Genomic DNA, 13,616 nt, shown 5'->3' with positions numbered 1-13,616 from the left:
CCTGTTTCCACTGATCATCCTTGAGATGTTTCTATAACTTCAGTTAATTGGACATGACTTGGAATGGCACACACATGTCAATATAAGGTCCCACAGTTACCAGTGCATGTCAGAGCACAAACCAAGCCATGAAGTCCAAGGAATTGTCTGTAGACCTCTGAGATGGGATTGTATTGAGGCACAGATCTGGGGAAGGGTACAGAAAAATTTCTGCAACATTGAAAGTCCTAATGAGCACAGTGGCCTCCATCATCCATAAATGGAAGAAGTTTGACATCACCAGGACTCTTCCTAGAGCAGGCCGCCTGGCCAAACTGAGCAATCGGGGGAGAAGGGCCTTAGTCAGGGAGGTGACAAGGTTTTTGGCAGTCCAATATTTTGTTGCCATTAGTTAAAAGCAAAAAAATCCCAAAAAAAACATGTACACTACTGTTTCCTGTATGATATTTTCAATTGTATTTATATTTTTTTTAACTTAGAAGCTTTTTACTAGAAGTTAAATGAAAAGTCCATAGAAGAACATGATGCAAAATCATATAACTATTTATAAAACTTTCACAAACACTCATTAAACTCAGCAAACAAAAACAAAAAACATACAAAAATAATGTAATGAATCCAAATTCCTGTGCTACATGAAAAGGCTTATTCCATATAAATATTTTGGACAGCTGCTGCAAAAAGCAACTTGAAGATTGCACAATACACCTTTAACGGGAACAGCGCTATCCAACCAAATAAAAAAATAATTCAAAACCATGAAAAACACAAAATGTTTCTCTGCCACGCCAAAAATAGATCATTAATTGTTATTAAATAAACTCAAAGTTCATATAAAATTCCACACTTTCAGTGCTCAGTGTAACCTGCTGGTATTCACTCCATGTGCCTATAAATGTGCTGGATAACAATACTTTATATCCATGTGTGGTGTTTGCCTGTATCTCCCAGGGATGGATGGTCTTTTGGATCCGATGTCATTCTGTGTTGTCCCTAGGATGACTCCAATGTGCCCAGAGAGCAGTCTGAGCTTTCTATACAAGCTCAGAGAGAAAACGGGAATGCTTTAACGGCTTCATGACCAGCCGCTGCAGTTATACTGCAGCAGGTTGGCTCCCTTGTGCGAGCCGTCGTAGCTGTACGTCGGCTCTTTAAGATGCCTCAGAAGCTTGTCCCCGGAGCCTATAAGAGTGTCCAGTGGGCTCGATGAATTGATCGCTCTGCGATTGCTTGTTACAGAACGAGAATGGGGATGTGTGTGTGTAAACACAACAAATCCTGGTTCTCTCAGGGGAGAGGAGACAGATCGTGTGTTCATACTAAGTATGAACCCGATCTCTCTCCTTCCCTAGTCAGTCCCATCCCCCCCTACAGTTAGAACACACCTAGGGAACACAGTTAACCCATTGATCGCCCCCTAGTGTTAGCTCCTTCCCTGCCAGTGTCATTTATACGCTAATCAGTGCATTTTTATAGCACTGATTGCAGTATAACTGTCACTGGTTCCAAAAATGTATCAAAATTGTCCGATTTGTCTGCCACAATATTGCAGTCCCGATAAAAATCGCTGATTGCCACCATTACTAGTAAAAAAAATATAATACTAAAAATGCCATAAATCTATCCCCGTATTTTGTAGATGTTATAACTTGTGCGCAAACCAATAAATATACGCTTATTGAGATTTTTTTTTACCAAAAATATGCAGAAGAATACATATCGGCCTAAACTGAGGAAAATTTTTTTTTTTTTTTTTTTTAAATTGGGGATATTTATTATAGCAAAAGGTAAAAGATACTGTGTTTTTTATTCAAATTGTCGCTCCTCTTTTGTTTATAGCAAAAAAAATAAAAACCCCAGATGTGATCAAATACCACCAAAAGAAAGCTCTATTTGTGGGAAAAAGGAAATCAATTTTATTTGGGTACAGTGTCGCACGACCGTGCAATTGCCAGTTAAAGCGACGCAGTGCCGTATCGCAAAAAATGGACTGGTCATTAAACAGCCAAATCTTCCGGGGCTGAAGTGGTTAAAGTATAGTATAAATATAGATTGTTCTTGAAAAAAAGCAAAGAAAATGCACTTAAAGTAATAATAATAAAGATTGCATGTAAACAGGAAGCACCACAGTGTGCACTCCAAATACTGGAAGTGGCGTTACCGGAAACCCCTGTCTGGGGTGATCTGTATTACTATTACTGTAAGTGCATTTTCTTTGTTTTTTTTTTTTTAAGAATAAACTGTATTTCACAATGGAAAGCTTTGCCCTGTGGTCTCTCTGAGGTTGTATACTTACTTCAGACTATTCTCTGGGCACATTGGAGTCATCCTAGGGACAACATAGATGGACATTTGATCTAATAGACCATCCATACCTGGGAGATACAGGTGCACTGTTCAGTCACTTGTTCATGCAAGGGGGTCCGGTCACTCTGGTGGATGTGGAAGAAATCAGGGGGATCACTTAGGAGTGAACACCACACACAGATTTAAAGTATTGTTATCCAGCACATTTATACCCACATGGGGTGAATACTAGCACATTGCACTGTGCACTGGAAGTGTGGACTTTCATATGCACTTTGAGCTTATTTAATAACATTCATTGATCAAATTTTGGAGTGGTAGAGTGTTTATACATTTATGTTTTTCACAGTTTTGAATTAATGTATTGATTTGTTTGTGCGGATAGCGCTGTGTGTGCTTAGACTCTGTGCCTAACACAGAGGCCGCATTATCCATTCTTTTGAGAAAATCTGGTTCTCTCTGTGCTTCAGAAACTGTATTTTATCCCAATACAGGTGGTATTCCTTGTCCATCTCAATGAACTATGCACAGTTTCATTGTATTCATCTGACTGTTCCATGTTGCTGTTTTGTAGCTGTTTCCAACTCAGCTGATTTCTCAGTCCTTTAATTGTTTTTATGACTGGCTACCATTAAATAGTCCTCATTTTAAATTGTTATTGATACACTGTACAAATGCTTTCTTCAAATCAGTACTGGATACATATTTTTTTATTTGTTGGTTTCAGAAGTTAAATCTCTTCATTGATTACTTTACAACTGTATTGACTGTGTTGTGTATCATTTTAAATAACTTTTTGTCACCATCATTACCTCTGAGAGACCAGTGTCTAAGTTGGTAACCTTATCTTTTAAGCAATCAATGGTTTATATCTTTGCATAGGGATACAGTGGTATTTAGGCCTAATATAGCAAGAACTCAACCAGCGCTAATCACTTATGTGGTAAACTAAAGCGGCTGAATACTGAGGATAAAATTTATCAAATCCCACAACTCAAATTTAAAAAGGCAGTACAGCGCTAGAAAAGTAAATCCTTATAAAACATCAATTAACATCAATGTCCATAAAAAGAGAATTCCAGATGAGAATCCAAAAGTGCGAGTGACATCCACATATGATGAGTGACTGTTATTGTGATAAACCTCCACCAACGATATCGCTAGCCGCTCACCTCAGCAGGTGGACCCCTGAATAAATTCAGTCAGGTCTAATACAGCTTTTCCCACAATGGGAGATAAACAGGAGCAGGTAACTTAGGCCGGTCAGCTTTCAGTCTTAGGTGGAGCTCGCAGAACGATCACATGCAATATAATAAACAACATCTAGTGCTCTCTGTATATTGCATAAAAAATTTAATAAAAAGTGGATAAACTTACAAGGAAAGCACTGTTCCCCAGTGCGAGGGATGAAAGCCTGTAGGATACTCCACGGAGATCAGTGAACAAGACGCGGGTGACGTCACGATTCAAGTCACGTGATGTTTTCCGTACGCGTTACGTCCCTTGTGATGGGCGGGACTTCTTCAGCGGCGACGGCATGACGTGGTCCACCCGCTTTAAATAACTCGGCTGATCACCGCAGCCAATGGGGCATGGTGTATACAAATTACCATGGTAACCAATGGCCGGGAACGGAGATGATAGTTCTAATAATAGAACCACAAAGGGGTTTGTTATGACGGTAATGAATAACCGAAGCTAAACCCATAATGACTAAAACTATGTGTTGTTACTATGTGTAACTATTAGGAATGTGACCAGCTTCCAAAAAGGAAGTCTAGTTTGTGCAACAACCCGTGTACTTGCTCGATTCCGTGGAACATCCTATTACATAGTACAATAAAATTGGATCAAGATAAAAATACATCTGTATATTCCAAACATAAAATACATGTGAAATTATCGGTCAGAAATAAAGCAATTAACGTCAAACTCAACGTTCAAGCCTCTGGGCAAGAGAACCTTGGTCTCGTGAATCCAATGGGATTCCCTGCGGCTAAGCTGGCGAAGGAAGTTTCCCCCCCTCCAATGTTTATTAACTTTTTCAATCCCCCAGAATTTTAATCCTCTGGGGTTTTGACCATGTACAATTTTAAAATGTTTCGAAACATTGTGGGTTTTTAATCCTTTTTTAATATTATTAACGTGCTCGCCTAGATGCACATGCAGGGGCCTGGAGGTCCTTCCAATGTATTGGAGGCCGCATCCGCACTCCAACATGTATACGACTCCAACTGTCGTGCAGGTGATCAATTGGTCAATTTTATATTCCCTACCAGTTAAGGTGGCAACAAACTGTTTTCGTTTTTTGTTATTGCATTTAGAATGCCTGCAGGCTGTGCAACGCCCACAGGCATAGAAACCTGAGAGGAAGGAGAATAATCTATTATCTGCTTGTGTGGGAGGATCTACCACTCCAGGTGCTAAACGGTCTCTTAAAGATGGAGCTTTTTTGTAAATAAAAGACGGGCGTGGTGGCAGTAGGGGACCCAGCACAGGATCTTGTTTCAGGATTGGTCAATTTTTTGCAACCAGCTTTTCAAATTGCTTATATTGGACATTATAGTTAAGTAACATTTTGAAATTGGGGGCATTGTTACTAGTGTCTCTGACTTTATTAGAAATCAACTCTGACCTATCCATGGCTAAGACTTTTTCCATATCACTCTTTAAGGCTAGTTGATCATAACCTTTTTCTTGAAATTTAGAGGTGAGTGCCATGGATTGAGAAATGAAGTCACTATCGTCAGTGCAATTTCATCTGAGCCTCACAAATTGTCCCTTAGGGATGTTAAATAGCCATGATTTGTGATGGCAGCTCTCTAATGGGATAAATGAGTTACGGTCAGTGGGTTTACGATAATTGCATAATCCAAACTTATCATCTTCCCTCCGAATCTCTAAGTCTAAAAACACTATTTTGTCCTCGCTAAAATTCCAGGTCAGTTGAATATTTTTGGAATTAGCATCAAGAGTTTGCACAAAGGCAGCTAGACTAGAACGATCGCCCTCCCAGACCATTATCAGATCGTGTTCTGGGTCCCCTACTGCCACCACGCCCGTCTTTTATTTACAAAAAAGCTCCGTCTTTAAGAGACCGTTTAGCACCTGGAGTGGTAGATCCTCCCACACAAGCAGATAATAGATTATTCTCCTTCCTCTCAGGTTTCTATGCCTGTGGGCGTTGCACAGCCTGCAGGCATTCTAAATGCAATAACAAAAAGCGAAAACAGTTTGTTGCCACCTCAACTGGTAGGGAATATAAAATTGACCAATTGATCACCTGCACGACAGTTGGAGTCGTATACATGTTGGAGTGCAGATGCGGCCTCCAATACATTGGAAGGACCTCCAGGCCCCTGCATGTGCGTCTAGGCGAGTACGTTAATAATATTAAAAAAAGGATTAAAAACCCACAATGTTTCGAAACATTTTAAAATTGTACATGGTCAAAACCCCAGAGGATTAAAATTCTGGGGGATTGAAAAAGTTAATAAACATTGGAGGGGGGGAAACTTCCTTCGCCAGCTTAGCCGCAGGGAATCCCATTGGATTCACGAGACCAAGGTTCTCTTGCCCAGAGGCTTGAACGTTGAGTTTGACGTTAATTGCTTTATTTCTGACCGATAATTTCACATGTATTTTATGTTTGGAATATACAGATGTATTTTTATCTTGATCCAATTTTATTGTACTATGTAATAGGATGTTCCACGGAATCGAGCAAGTACACGGGTTGTTGCACAAACTAGACTTCCTTTTTTGGAAGCTGGTCACATTCCTAATAGTTACACATAGTAACAACACTAATGCCGCGTACACACGGTCGGACTTTCCGGCGGACTTGGTCCGGCGGACCAGAGTGTGCCGGACAATCCGCCCGTGTGTAGGCGCCAGCGGACTTTTCCGGCGGACTTTTTCCCCAAAGTCCGCCGGACCAAGATTTGAAACCTGTTTTAAATTTATCCGCCGGACTCAGTTTCGGGCGGAAAGTCCGCTCGTCTGTGTGCTGGTCCGACGGAAAGCCCGCTCGTGTGTATGCTGGTCCGACGGACCAGATACGACGTGAGGGCAGGGTATTGCATCTCGCGCTCGCTGCAATAGGAAAAACAGATTTTCCTATTGCGGTGAGCGCGGGGCATACCAGGCCCTTAGGTCTGGTATGGATTATGAAGGGGAACCCCCTACGCCGAAAAAAACGGCGTGGGGCCCCCCTAAAATCCATACCAGACCCCAATCCGAGCACGCAGCCCGGCCGGTCAGGAAAGGGGGTGGGGACGAGCGAGCGCCCCCCCTCCTAAACCGTACCAGGCCGCATGCCCTCAACATAGGGGGGTGCTTTGGGGGAGGGGGGCGCCCTGCGGGGCCCCCCACCCCAAAGCACCTTGTCCCCATGTTGATGAGGACAAGGGCCTCTTCCCGACAACCCTGGCCGTTGGTTGTCGGGGTCTGCGGGCGGGGGGCTTATCGGAATCCAGGAGCCCCCTTTGACCCCTACCCATTCACCTAGGGAAAAAGTGTCAATAATAAAACACACTACACAGGTTTTTAAAATAATTTATTAAACAGCTCCGGGGGGGTCTTCCTCCGGCTTCGGGGGTTCCTCCGGTTCCTCTTCTCCCGGCGTCTGGTTGGTTCTTCTCCGCTCTCTTCTCCCGGTGTTCCAGTTCTTCGGCCGGCTCCTCTGCTGTCTTCAGGTAGCTCTCTTGCCAGCAGAGGTCCGGGCTTCTGGGCTTCTGGGCTTCTTGGCTTCTTCCCTCTTCTCCAGATGTTGACACGACGCTCTCTCCGGCTGGACTGCTCTCTGAGTGCTCCGTTGTGACTTATATAGGCAGAGACCCCGCCCCCTAATGATGTCACAGTCCCTGGGCATGCTGGGACTGTGACGTTTTAGGGGGCGTGGTCAACATCGCCCGGTGTAGTGTGTTTTATTATTGACACTTTTTCCCTAGGTGAATGGGTAGGGGTACCATGTACCCCATACTCATTCACATAGGGTGGGGGGGCGGGATCTGGGGGCCCTCTTATCAAAGGGGGCTCCCGGATTCCGATAAGCCCCCCGCCCGCAGACCCCGACAACCAACGGCCAGGGTTGTCGGGAAGAGGCTCTTGTCCTCATCAACATGGGGACAAGGTGCTATGGGGTGGGGGGCCCCGCAGGGCACCCCCCTCCCCCAAAGCACCCCCCCATGTTGAGGGCATGCGGCCTGGTACGGTTTAGGAGGGGGGGCGCTCGCTCGTCCCCACCCCCTTTCCTGACCGGCCGGGCTGCATGCTCGGATCGGGGGTCTGGTATGGATCTTTGGGGGAACCCCACGCCATTTTTTTCGGCGTAGGGGGTTCCCCTTTATAATCTATACCAGACCTAAGGGCCTGGTATGCCCCGCGACGGGGCTCGCAAGCTGTCAATCTTGCCGATAAAAGCGGCAAGATTGATTTCCTTTCCTAGTCCCGTCGCACGTGAGTCACGTTCAAAATGAACGGACTTGTCCGTGTGTGGGCAAGTCCGTTCATTCTGAAAGTCCGCCGTACCTCCGGCGAAAGTCCTTCGGAAAGACGGGCGGACTTAGCCCGCCGGAAAAGTCCGGTCGTGTGTGGGCAAGTCCGTCCGTTTTAAAGTCCGGCGCACCTGGCGGACAAAGTCCGTCAGAAAGTGTGCCGGACCAAGTCCGCTGGAAAGTCCGACCGTGTGTACGTAGCAATAGTTTTAGTCATTATGGGTTTAGCTTCGGTCATTCATTACCGTCATAACAAACCCCTTTGTGGTTCTATTATTAGAACTATCATCTCCGTTCCTGGCCATTGGTTACCATGGTAATTTGTATACACCATGCCCCATTGGCTGCGGTGATCAGCCGAGTTATTTAAAGCGGGTGGACCACGTCATACCGTCGCCGCTGAAGAAGTCCTGCCCATCACAAGGGACGTAACGCGTACGGAAAACATCACGTGACTTGAATCGTGACGTCACCCGCGTCTTGTTCACTGATCTCCGTGGAGTATCCTACAGGCTTTCATCCCTCGCACTGGGGAACAGTGCTTTCCTTGTAAGTTTATCCACTTTTTATTAAAATTCACCACCTAAGACTGAAAGCTGATCGGCCTAAGTTACCTGCTCCTGTTTATCTCCCATTGTGGGAAAAGCTGTTTTAGACCTGACTGAATTTATTCAGGGGTCCACCTGCTGAGGTGAGCGGCTAGCGATATCGTTGGTGGAGGTTTATCACAATAACAGTCACTCATCATATGTGGATGTCACTCGCACTTTTGGATTCTCATCTGGAATTCTCTTTTTATGGACATTGATGTTAATTGATGTTTTATAAGGATTTACTTTTCTAGCGCTGTACTGCCTTTTTAAATTTAAGTATTTAGGCCTAAGACTTGCTAATACAAGCAGGAGGAAAAGGGGAGTGCTTTGGTGCACACAACTGTACCATATGAATATGAGGTGACATGCTGTCCACAAAGGGCAGTCTTGACATAGGGCCACCTATGACAGGTGGCCCTGACATAGGGCCACCTATGTCAGTCTTGTATAGTGGCAGAAAATAGCCTAACAGATTATTCACCTTATATCAGAAAGGGGTGAAAACCATCTTGAATCCCCCCCCCCCCCCAAAAAAAATCTCCTCTTTTAATTGCCAGCACCACAACATTATTCCTCATCATTAATAAACAGAACCCCTTCACATTTTCCTCCCATGCCTCTTTCTGCCTCATGGAACATCACAAGCAGGTGATTGGCAGAGAAAACCTTATGTATAAAGTAATACTGCTGACTATGGACCCAACTGAGGCTGGATACTTGCCACAGTGTTGTAACACTAGTCACATACTTAAGGTCTGCTATGTGCCTCCAGTAAGAAGAGGGGAAAAAAGCAGCAGAAGGAGTCTATATAAAATGGCTGATATGCCCATTTGTGGGGGCTGAAAGGGGGAGGGGAGGGTGCATTATAATGACAAAAATTTGACTGCTATGTCCCCTAGAAAAGAAGGAGGAGGGAAAGAGTGCATTGGCAGTACTTGCAGGCAAGTGGTTTCTCTGCACCAGGGAGGAATACAAAGAGAAATAATTTGCTGATATTTTCAGCACCTCCTGCACTATTCACCACTGGTGGGGTGGAAAAAGAACCCTGTGTGCACCATCTCTGTAATATGTGCTTCCAAACAATGAAATCCATAGACAGGTGGGTCCAGAGCCTCTCTCCATTGGGTGTGGGTTGTAGGAGGCCCACTGGAAGATGTCATGGAGTAAACTTAGTTATAAAAAACACTGATTAGAAACAAGCTTATATAAAGTATGAGGAGGAGGGGCAAGACTACTTACTTAGGAAATGGACAGATATCGGATAGCTCCTGGGAGACAGCCTTCCACTGGTCACAAGGTTTGTCTGCAAGTGGAGTCTGTTTATAGCCCCTAAAGGATTCGTGCCAAAAGGCAAGGAAAGGCAATAAGCAATGTGCCGGCAGTGATGTCACACAAAGGCACGAAGTAAAAAACGGCGCCAAAAGGCGAACATGTTCCGTCGCGGCTGTGACGTCATCCGTACAAGCCGACACAGAGTGTGTGGGTCAAACCCAGCATAGCTCAAGTATCCAACTGCGCCTGCTCCCCAAGGAGAAGGACATCAGTGAACAAAACCCAATAAAGATAGGGGAAAACAGACACCCACAGCCCAATGCAGAAAAATGTTAACAATGCAAAATATACAAATATAATGGCACAAGGTCAAAAGCCATACAGACAGGGGTACAAAGGCAGACAACAATTAAAAATAGATGAAAATAGATAATAGTAAATAAATAAATAAATGAATAAAAATAAAAAATAAATATAAATATTAAAAAAAATGAATGAATGAACAAGTCCAAAGAAGAAGGAAGGGCTAGAAAAAACATGAATTTGTTCCTATGGTTAAAAGATATTCATAGTGCCAGGACAGATCACATGAACAGATAGCGACAATTAAAATACTTTAAACGCTCATATATCACGCAATCAAAAAAAATCAATAATTACAACATATTTATATATAATTCATCATTAACAATATAGCATTTATTTAGTTATAGTCAAAAAATAATGACATACATTACTTATATTCATGAAACATCTTATTAGCCCTATGTGGGATTTGTATAAACAAAAGCACTGTAAGAAAACAAACAATGAGGTTATATTAAATAACACATTATCCAAAAAAAAAGGCAGAAATCTAGGTATTAGAAGAATCAAAGGGTATTGGTACCAGGTAATGGTTATAAGAAAGGTTTAAAGCTTAACATATCATTCAAACCTGGATAGGTAGTGGCCCTCAAGCTGTATACCCACTGAGTCTCCCTTTAAAGGACCCTTTGGTCAAAGTTGCCCCCTCGAGGATCCTCATAGACACGATCAAGGGCGGCAAATTTGAAAACCTGAGGATCATATTTGTCTCTAGAAGCCACATGGTGGCCAATGGTAGTGGTCAGAATGCCATTGGTGTCATAATAGACATGGTCCTTCATTCTCCTCCAGAATGACCTTATTGTTTTGCCAACATAGAAGGCTCCACATTGACAAAAGAACAATATCTAATGTGCCAAAAAAGACTGGTAGGAGCTTCTGATATACGATTTCCATTTCTACATCTTTACCTTTGGTCACAGAACATGATTGTTTGATACCCAACACAAAAAGATCACCATGAAACGGATGACGATTTGGACCTTCGGTCCAAATGGCTCAATACCAGAACAAAATTAAATCTTTAGGGAATGCAGTTAAAAAGATTTTTTTCAATTTCCTTCTTTGCATACTAACTCCAATATCTGGACTTTTCTTACTTAGACGACTAGGGAAATCAAACAATCCATTTTTTCTAAATCGGTTTGCCACAACCTGAGTCAGGCTACCCCTGTCCGAGACAATCACCTTGGGTAGCCTATGTAAGTGAAAGATCTCCCAAGCAAAAATGGAAGCCAGTTCCTTAAACGTGGGCAACTTCTTAAGTGGAATACAATGACACATCTTTGAGAACCGGTCAACCACCATAAGGATAACAATGTTGCCTTGGAAGTTGGGTAACTCCACAATGAAATCCATAGGCAGGTGGGTCCAGGGCCTCTCTCCATTGGGTATGGGTTGTGTGGATCCCGCTGGAAGGTGTTGTGGAGTCTTACTCTGAGCACACATGGAACAGGCAGCTATGAAGGCAGCACGTAGACTAGGCCACCAGAATTGTTGGGAAATGGCCCAAATGAGTTGATTCTTCCCAGGGTGGCCAGCTGCCTTAGGAGAATGGTAAGTCTGGAGCAGGGCAGTATGGAGACTCTCTGGGACAAAGCAGCGGTCACAAGGTTTCTCAGGAGGAGCATTGACCTGAGCAGCAAGAATTTTGTGACCTAAAGGAGATGTGAGACTGGTGCGAACCGTAGCCGGAATACGATCATGAGGAATCACAGGAACCGTTACCGACTCCAACTTGGAAGTGGAGGAAAATTGTCGTGACAAGGCGTCAGCCATTACATTCTTAGTACAGGTAAGAATGAGACAATGTAATTGAAACTTGACAAGAAAAGAGCCTATCGCGGCCTTTTGGGAGAGAGGCGTTTAGCCTCAGACAAGAATGTGAGATTCTTATGGTCAGTAAGAATGAGAACCAGCTCTCCCGAGCAAAAATAGAAGCATGTTCTTTAGAAGTGGACAACTTCTTAAGTGGAATACAATGAGACATTTTCAAGAACCGGTCAGTTATGTTTAGTAAGAATGAGAACCGGCACAGTGGTACCTTCGAGGAAATGTCTTCATTCTTTCAGGGCTAAAATGACCACCAACAGCTCTCTGTCACCAATCTCGTAATTGCACTCCGCAGGTGACAATTTCTTGGAAAAGTAGCCACAAGGATGCATAGCACTCTCAGAGGTAGGATGTTGAGACAACAGAGCGCCAACACCAGTCTCAGAAGCATCAACCTCAAGGATAAAAAGTAATGTAGGATCAGGATGTGCCAACACAGGAGAAGAAACAAAGGCAGCCTTGAGACTCGCAAAGGCCTTAATGGACTCCGGAGACCAACTCTGTGGTTTACCGTCCTCTCTGGTCATATCACTCAGGGGCTTGACCAGAGACGAGAAGTTACGAATAAACTTACGATAATAGTTGGCAAAGCCCAGGAAACGCTGCAGAGGATATAAACCCACGGGTCGGAGCCACTGTAGGACTGCTGAAAGTTTCTCAGGGTCCATCAAAAAACCAGCAGTGGAAATGACAGCCCAGGAATTGAATCTGTTCACGATGGAACTCGCACTTCTCCAGTTTACAATAGAAATTGTTCTCACTTAGTTTCTGAAGCACACAACAGACATCTGTGTGATGGCTCTCCAGGGACTTGGAAAATATGAGGATATCATCGAGATAAACCACCACACATAACTGCAACAAATCTCGGAAGACATCGTTAATAAATTCGTGGAAAACTGCCGGGGCGTTACAAAGGCCAAAAGGCATTACGAGGTACTCATAATGACCTGTTCTGGTATTAAACGTTTTTCACTCGTCGACCTCCTTAATCCCCATGAGATTGTATGCCCCTCTCAAATCAAGCTTCGTGAAAACCGTTGCTCGCTTGAGGTGGTCAAATAACTCTGTAATCAATGGAATCGCATAGGCATTCTTAATTGTGAAACGATTGATTTCACAAAGAAGAAACCAGCACCAGCAGGAGATGAGGATTTGTGGAGGAAACCTCAAGAAAGTGCATCTGCAACATACTCCTCTATGGCCTTATCCTCCAAGACCGACAAAGAATAAACTCGGCCATGTGGGGGTATGGCACCAGGTTGAAGGTCAATTGCGCAATCATACGGCCGGTGTGGAGGCAAACTACTGGCCTAACCTTTGTCAAAGACATCGCTAAAATCATGGTACTCCTCCGGTAGGGAGGAGAGTGAAGAGGTGCACAGGACCTTGGCTACCTTCTGGAAGCATGTCTCACTGCATTGTGGTGACCAAGAGAGAACCTCAGCATGGAGCCAATCAAAAGAGAGGTTGTGCCTCTGTAACCAAGGTTTACCAATAACCAGCGGAAACTTAGGTGAGGAAATAACTTGGAATTGGATTATCTCATGGTGAAGAGCCCCTACGGCCATGGACAATGGAACCGTCTCATAAGTCACATGGGCAGGCTCTCCTGTCAAGAGCCTCAATGGCGAGTGGAGTGTCACACAGCTGCAGTGGAACTGAGTCCTTCGATACAAAGGCAGCATCAATGAACAGGCCTGATGCCCCAGAGTCGATTAGAGCCTGTATCTCGATGGACGACTCA

The sequence above is a fragment of the Aquarana catesbeiana genome, linkage group LG02 (assembly GCF_042186555.1).
Source record: "Aquarana catesbeiana isolate 2022-GZ linkage group LG02, ASM4218655v1, whole genome shotgun sequence".
Taxonomy (NCBI): domain Eukaryota; kingdom Metazoa; phylum Chordata; class Amphibia; order Anura; family Ranidae; genus Aquarana; species Aquarana catesbeiana.
Note: the sequence above shows the minus strand (reverse complement) of the source record.